We start from the raw sequence: 8,058 nt of genomic DNA on the forward strand, positions 1-8,058 counted from the left end.
GGCTGTTCACTTTTCTCATAGCGTTTATCACTGCCCGCAACCTTTGTATTCACTTGTGTGTTTATCTGCCAGTGTGTAGCTCCGGGAGAGACCCTGGCACCCAGCTCAGTGCCTGGCACGTGGCGAGTGCCCCTTTAACGTTTGTCAAACCGATTTAACAAAGAATCGAAACCATGGTTCTGTACTCAGGGGCTCACGGCCAGAAAGAGGAGGAGATGTCACCAAAGATCAGTCACAGGTGAGAAAGAACAGGCGCAGATGGGGCCAAAGGAGCACTAGCCGCCAAGGGCAGGGCAGGGCGGGGGCAGAGGCGGGCAAGAGAGAGGACAGCTGGGCAGGAGGCCGGGCAGGGCAGGGCCGGCGAGGCAGAGCCAGGCTGGGCTGGCCTTCCCTCCCCCACGCTCGGGGCGGATGGCGGGAGCAGCAGGGCAGGGCGCACCAAGAATGAAAGCGCCGGCGATATCTGCCGCAGAGCGGTTCCCGGCGCCCCTTCTCCAAGTGGTGCCAGGAGGCGCCCCAGCATGTCCCCAGGACACCACAGGAAAGACCCCCACAGGAGCAGCCCCCCGGGCCAGTCCACAGTGTGTTCTCTGCCTGCCCGTCCCTGCGCGGCCTCCCAAGTGCACTCAAAGCTTCTCCGTGACTGGCAAGTGGTGGCCCCGGACACCCCAACCTTGACTGAGCACAGCGTGAAGGTGGATGCCTGCCCCACCTCCCACCAAGGTCAAGGCCTAAAGGAAATATGGCTACTGAAAACTCATGGAATGCCCTCTGTATGTCAACTCCAGCACGCCGGAGCCCGGGGGCTCCTCTGAGGCCGTGCGTGGGTGAGGCCCGGAGCCGCCTTTGTCGCCAGGGGAAGGCGGCGACTCCTGTCGGCGCCCAGCAGGGAGCGGTGAAGCCAAGCTGTGGCCGCCAGCCAGGGTAAAGGCCCAGCTGGCTTATTCCCCAAACCACTGGCGCTGGCGGCCAAGGAGGCCAAGGCTGCGGTTAGCGGCAGCTTTCAGGGCAAAGCGTGGGGGGCGCGGGGCTTCCCGGCGCTGGGGTGTGTTTCTTGGCTTCCCGAGGCCGTAGAAGGTGCGGTCCTCCCGCCCCAGGACCCTGGCTGGGCCCAAGGACAGGACCCCCTGCATCAGCGCTGAGCCTGGCACAAAGGGGACATGCTCAGCGGGAAGAAACCCCACCCCCCAGATTGGTGGGCACCCCAGAGTCTCCTCTGGGACGAGGGGGCATACCCACAGTGTGGGGAGCTTCGGGGGGCCTGGCTCTGGGCCGCTTCCTCTGCTGGGTTCTCACCCCGCTGGACCTCCGGACAGCCTTCCCCGGGTCATGCTCCCCAGTCCCGCCTGGGCTCCGGGGCCGCGGGCCGAACCCACAGCCGGTCCTTCACCGCCCCCCGGTGGCGGTCCCGGCTCACCGCCCGCTGGAGCGACTGTTTACTTCCCGGGTCCCCCTTACCACGGTGGACAGACACCGCGTGCCCACCGTGCTCCGAGCACCCTCCCAGGGCTGCAGGGGACAGGGCGCCTGCCCTAAACAAGCGTGTAGTCTCCCCAGGAGGGAGGGGACACCCTCAAGGGAGCAGTGAAACCACAGAAGGTAGCATGTGCCTTCAGGGCAAGGTAAGGTCGCAGCAGAATGCAGGAAAAGGCTAAAAAAGATGTGAAGGCAGCGCATGGCCGCCAGCGTGGGACGCACTGGGAAGTGTGCAGAGGACGGGAAGGACTGGGGACGGAGGGTGGCGTGGGCAGAGCCCGGCAGGAGGGACCTGCACTGGCACAGACAGGGAGGGGTTGAGGCAGCGCCCGGGGGGAGGAGGAGCCCCTCTTCCAGAGGAGAGGGCGACAGAGACCCCCGCCAAGACTTCCCAACTTATGGGGCACCTTGAAGGAGTCTTTTTCCTTCAAATGCCAAGAATCTCAAAACAGTGATGCAGGAAGATCAATCTGATGCCTGAGCATGAGGTTGAGCAGACACACCAGGCTCCAGGAATAAACAAGCTCAAAGGAGCAAGCAGAGCGTCGGCCCATCCGGGTCCCGATGTCCCACCCAGCCGAGGAGAAGGGGAGGCCCTGACACTGACACTGACACGGGCCAAGCCCCCCTGTGCGCTCATGCGTGCAGGCATCCGCGCCGGGTCGCCTGCTGTCTTATTAATACACAACCCGCAGTGGTCTTGTGTGGGAGGCCTGGAAAACTGTTCCCTTTTCACAAACGGGAAAACTGAAACTCAGAGAAGTTAAGTACAGGTCACCTGGCTGGGAAGCCGCGAGGCGGAACATCAAACCCCTCTGTGAGTTCACCGCTACCTGCCCCTTCACAACAACAACTTGCCTTAGTGTGAGTGTGAGGTCTGCGAACTTGCTTTCTTGCCTTTTATTTAACTCAATCCTCAGATCAACCCCAGGAAGCTGGAGGTATTATTTCCATTTCACAGGTGAGAAAATCTCAAATAACATACCCCATGACTCATTATCTAGTGGGAGGCTGAGCCAAGATTCACAATTCAAACACAAATGTGCCTGTAACCCAAGACCCTTTCATGACAACACAACGATACTATCATGCATCCCCTCCGGCCTTTAAAGGCTGGAGACTGTTTTCCTGCAAAAACTTCTGCCGTCTCCCAGCTCAAGCTGGGTTTCACCTAACACCACCCTCAGCAGCCCCAACACCCCCCATCCCTAAGGGTATGCCCTTGTCACAGGAAGTCGGAAGCACAGGCACTCCTAGGACCATCCATCCCCTGCCAGGCACATTTCCTGTCCCCCACCCGCCATCAGCAGTCCTGGCTGACCTGTCTGTGGATTATGTTACTACTGTCCCTGAACATCATTCCCAGGTTCTGGGAGGGGCCACAAGTAGGAGCAAACATCCCTGTGATTGCATGAGGGCCCCTAAATCCAAAGCCATGGCCTGAGGGAGCCCAAAAGGGGTGATACAGGTGCATTTTATTAAAAGACTCCCCTGCCACTTCCTCTGGGCACCTTTCCCTTAGAGCTGAAAATGGGGGGGCGGGGGGTTCGGAAATGTGTGGAAGACAATCCCTCCACCTAGTGGGATCGCCTGGGTAAGAGAATCTCCCATTGACAAGGATGGTGGGAAGGCAAGACACAAATCCCAAAGTGGGTGACAGTGATTCCCACCACCTGAGTATATAGATCACAGGGTGACCCGTGACAGATACGCAAGAGAAGCACAAAACCAGCATTCAACACACGATCCAAACAAGCCCTCCAGTTCACTGGGATTTTACTTGCTAAGCACTGGACATGCTCCACCACATAGAAACATCGTAGCGATCCAGTGAGCTCAGAATTTTCATATTTCCATTTTACAGATAAGAAAACAAGAGGCTTAGTAAGCCTCAGTCATTTGCTAGAGGGTTCCTAAGCCAGTGAGTGTGATTCCCTCCCCTCTGTTTAGAATCACTGTTTCCTAGGCGATTGGCAGATTTTGATGATCTGCTTTATGTCCCTCATCCCTGCGGTCAGTGAAGACCAAATCCTTCTCACTGCCCATCTCTGACCCTCTGTATCCTTATCTGATTCACTGATTTCCTCACAGTGGGAATGAACTGCGGTCAGGTAAGCAATTAAAACACAGCTGAATAAAAGTATTTCCCAGTCCGCCCAGCAGAAAATGCCTTCTAAGAACACAATATATCCCATCCAATTTCTATCAATCAGTTCCTTGATTTTAGCCCTATCCTCAAAAAAGCCTTTTTGGAAGATCCACCATCCACCTCTTTAAATAACCTCCCTCTGCCCCCTGTTACATTTGATAATGCAGTAATTCGGATTTTTTTCCTGAGGAAAAAATTATGCCAGAGAGTCAGGTCTTAGATAATTTTTTCGCACTTCACCATCATGTTCTTGTCCTATTTTTTTAAAAGTTCTTTCAGAAGTGTCTCTTCCAATCAAAGGAAGGCCATTTATTTCAAGATCTATAAATAGCCGTGGGTCTTTAAGATTCTTCTAGAACATTGTATGCCTCTGACTCTCTGTAGTGTTCATTTTCCTCCCAGTTTTCTTATTCCTCCACAGCCTGAAAAATATTCCCCTATGGGGAAAGCTATGACAAAACTGCCAAAACAAAAGGGACTATGCTAAGTGCCCAGAGGGGGCTTAATAATTACCTAATAAGTGAATGTAAATGTGACAAAGTGTCTTTCCAGCCCAGGGGTAACCTTCAGAACTACCAGCAGCCACACATTCCTGATAAGCACACCTGTCACAGTTCTGAGAAAGCACCCGGAGAAGACTGCTATCAGAGGCTCCGCCAGTGGCCACCAGCATCAGCCAGTAGGGGGAATAGTCCAATCTCTACTGTCATCTTTGCTCTGAATCTCTCCTGCATCTTGGGGAAAACCTGTTTGGGTCTGGAAACAAAGAGAAAGGGTGGAGATTGTTTGGTGATGTTAGAACTTTGTTTATTGCTCCTTGAGAAAACCAGGTTGTTTTTTCATTTTTTTAACCTTCATCAATTCATCCTATTTCTACATTAATGTGTTTGTCTGGATTCTGTCTTTCAAATCATGCGTACTTCAGCCTGACACAGCCGTGCTGTACAAGTTGTCAATCACCTAATCTTTAGGAGAAGCTAATGATGGAGTAAAATATTTTTTTCAGCATTTGAAACAAGGAATAATTAGGCAACAGGTCTAAGAGAGTCAACCTCTAGGAATCATGTTCAAATCCGTAGCTGACCCATCCTGTCCAGAGTGACGGTCCCATGGAAAGAGCCCTACATTTAGGAAAGACTTGTGTTTTGATCCATTCTCTGGTCTTCCAATAGGCGTATTACTTGTTTAAAGAGGAATAAGAGCCTCCTCGGGAAATTTAGCTCTCACTTTAGATAAAGGGGTGGGTGGGATTGGTTATCTATCTCACTGTGATAGTTGTCGACCTGCCTCGGGTTTCCTGTGGTGACCAGTCTCGGGGAGACGAAACAAGTTGGAGAGGACACAGATAAAAACAGGCACCTCTCAGCCAGACTGTTTCACCATGCCAATCCCCCACAAGCCTTGTGTTTCCATGCTGGAATTCCTTGTCAGTATTTCTTGGAAAATTTATAATTTTCTAAGTTCCCCAATCTTGAGAAAAATCAGTCAAGAAATCAGAAAAATGGAAAACAAGTATTATAAATCTCCTTTGAGAATTAAAGCTTAACAAGTAACGGCACCATTACTGTTTGGTAGGTACCCACTGACCACATTTCGGGTTCCCAAACTCTGAAAACAAGAGCAGGAAAATCTGACAAGGAGAATGAAAGGTTAAGGTGGATAGTTCCAGTAACCCAGACATCAGCCTGAAGACGTTCATGATCCAATCAGTTTCCCGTGTAGCTATCGCTGCGTTTGTCAGTGTGTGTCCCTGGCTTTCTCTGCTGCTAATGGTGTCATTCTTGCAAGTGAAATGAATTTAATAAGATTATACACATGTATGCTTTATACAAATCCTATGAGAGGTGTTTCAAGGAAAATCAAGTTTTGCAAACAAATTAAGTTCTAAAATTGGCAATTTTGATTCTGTGTGGTGTCATTAATCTTGCTAGGAGATCTGAACACCACGTTATTGTAATACCGTCCAATAATGTTGGCTGGCATCTTTCAGTGTCTGAATATTGCTGCAGGTTACAGTTCTTTGTAAAGATGCTAAACCTAAAATTTCTTATTCTTCTTACTTATCTATGAAACAATTTTTTCAGCTATTCATAATAATAATTAAGGAGTATGAAGAATGTTGGAAGTATTTTAAGAAAAATTTATGATTTTGGAAATTCCAGAACATTCCCAGGAGTCCCACTTTGTTGTTCCCAAACTCTGAAGACTTTCAGGAATTTGAAAACAGTGCTCTCAGTGGTATCTGCCAAATTTCTCTTTGTCTGGTACCCTTACCTCTGCCTCTAACATGAGCTATCAACCCCTTTGGACTGTATTGCTAAGCCGGCCTTCTTTTTTCTTTTTTATTTTTTTTGAGACAGTCTCGCTCGGTCACCCTGGGTAGAGTACAACAGCATTATCATAGCTCGCCTCAGCCTCCCAAGTAGCTGAGACTACAAGCGCACGCCACAACAACAGGCTAATTTTTCTATTTTTAGTAGAGAGAAGGACTCACTCTTGCTCAGGCTGGTCTCGAACTCCTGAGCTCCAGTGATCCTCCTGCCTCGGCCTCCCAGAGTGCTGGGATTAAGGGTGAGCCACCACGCCCAGCTGGACCCAGCCTCTTAGTGGGTTTGCTTCAATCCATTCTCCACACCGGAGCCAGAGAGATGTTATGGAAACACAAATGTGTCCATTTCATCCCCTCACATGAGACATTTTAAGGCAGCCCATATGAAAAGGTGCTCAACTTCATTAGTAACCTGGGAAATTAAATTAAAATTAAAACCACAATTAGAAATCAGTATGTACCTATTATAATGGAAAAAAATGTAAGGTCCTAGCTTCGTGAGGGCAGTGGCAGTGTTCATTTTTGCTCAGTTTTATTTATAAGCTCAGCACAATGGCAGATAATTAGTAGGTGCTCAATGCCCGTTTGTAGATGGATAAATAAATGCATGAGAATGATGCACACAAGAGCTCCCATTCTGTGATATTTTGCACACTGTGTCACCCGTACACCTGGCGAAAGAGAGCATCTTTCCCAGAGTCCCCGGCCATTGTTTAATGTTGATATCCAAAGACCCCTTATCCTGTCAGATGCCTTCTCCCCTCAGAGTGGTGAGATTGATTCCTAAGAGCCCACGTTTTCCCATCTTGAACGTGGAGAGACTGTACAACAGGTTTGTATTTCCTTCCTTCTGAAAAATTTTCAAACTATATCAAATTATATAAAAATCCATTCAAACATAGCCTAGCCAGTAGCAACCCCGTGTCCTCCTGTTTTGTGGGATTGCAGCGACAAAACGAATGAGATAAAGCACGTAAAAGTGCCCCATAAAGCACAAAGCGTCTTGCAACACTGGTATCCAGTGCCATTAAATCGGCATGACTCTGCTTCACCAGCACAAGCCCGGCCACCACACTTACATCGCAGGGCCTGGCTCAGCCTTACCCAACCTGGAGAGATCCTCTCTCTGTCTGGGAACACTTTCTTCTCTGACTCTTTTACCTGGCTTTGGGTGCCCTGTAATTCAGTGCCTAATTCAACAATCAAGTTCTTTATTCTATTTGGAGAAAAATGAATTATAAAATCAAGCACACCTGTTTTTGTGGGGGGTTTTTATTTCAGAATATTACAGGGATATAAACGTTTATGGTTACATAAATTGCTTTTGTGCTGTTTGAGTCAAAGTTATAAGTGGGCCCAGCCTCCAGATAGTGTGCATTGTATCCACCAGGACACCTGGTTTTGAATTTTGGCTTTGCAGCGTAGAATTTCTTTGCACCTTGATATGGTTTGGATGTTTGACCCTCTAAGTCTCATGCAGAAATTTGATCTCCAGTGTTGAAGGTGAAGCCTGGTAGCAGGTGTTTGGGTCACGGGGGCGAATCCTCATGAGTGGCTTGGTGCCTTCCCCCAGGTAATGAATGAGTGAGTTCTCCTTCTACTAGTTCATTCAAGAGCTGGTCTTTAAAGAATGTGGCACTTCCTCTTTCTCTTCATGCTCCTTCTCTCCCCATGTGACACACCTACTCCGCCTTCACCTTCTCCCCTGAGTGACACACCTGCTCCGCCTTCACCTTCTCCCCTGAGTGACACACCTGCTCCGCCTTCACCTTCTCCCCTGAGTGACACACCTGCTCCGCCTTCACCTTCTCCCGTGAGTGAAAGCTTCCCGGGGTCCTCTCCTGAGGGATGAGGCGGCAGGTGCTGGCACCATGCTTTTTGTACAGTCTACAGAACCATCGCCAAATAAACCTCTTTTCTTTATAAATTTACCCAGCCTCAGGTATTCCTTGATAGCAATGCAAAATGGACTAACACAAACCTTCACTGGTTTCTTTGCACTCTGAGACTCAGGGAGGGATGATCACTCCTATTTTAGAGATGCAGAAACTAACAAGGATGTTTCTGAGAATTGAATAAAGCCATTGCTCAAAGTAGCTTCCTT

Source organism: Lemur catta, chromosome 5 (genome assembly GCF_020740605.2).
Source record: "Lemur catta isolate mLemCat1 chromosome 5, mLemCat1.pri, whole genome shotgun sequence".
Taxonomy (NCBI): Eukaryota; Metazoa; Chordata; class Mammalia; order Primates; family Lemuridae; genus Lemur; species Lemur catta.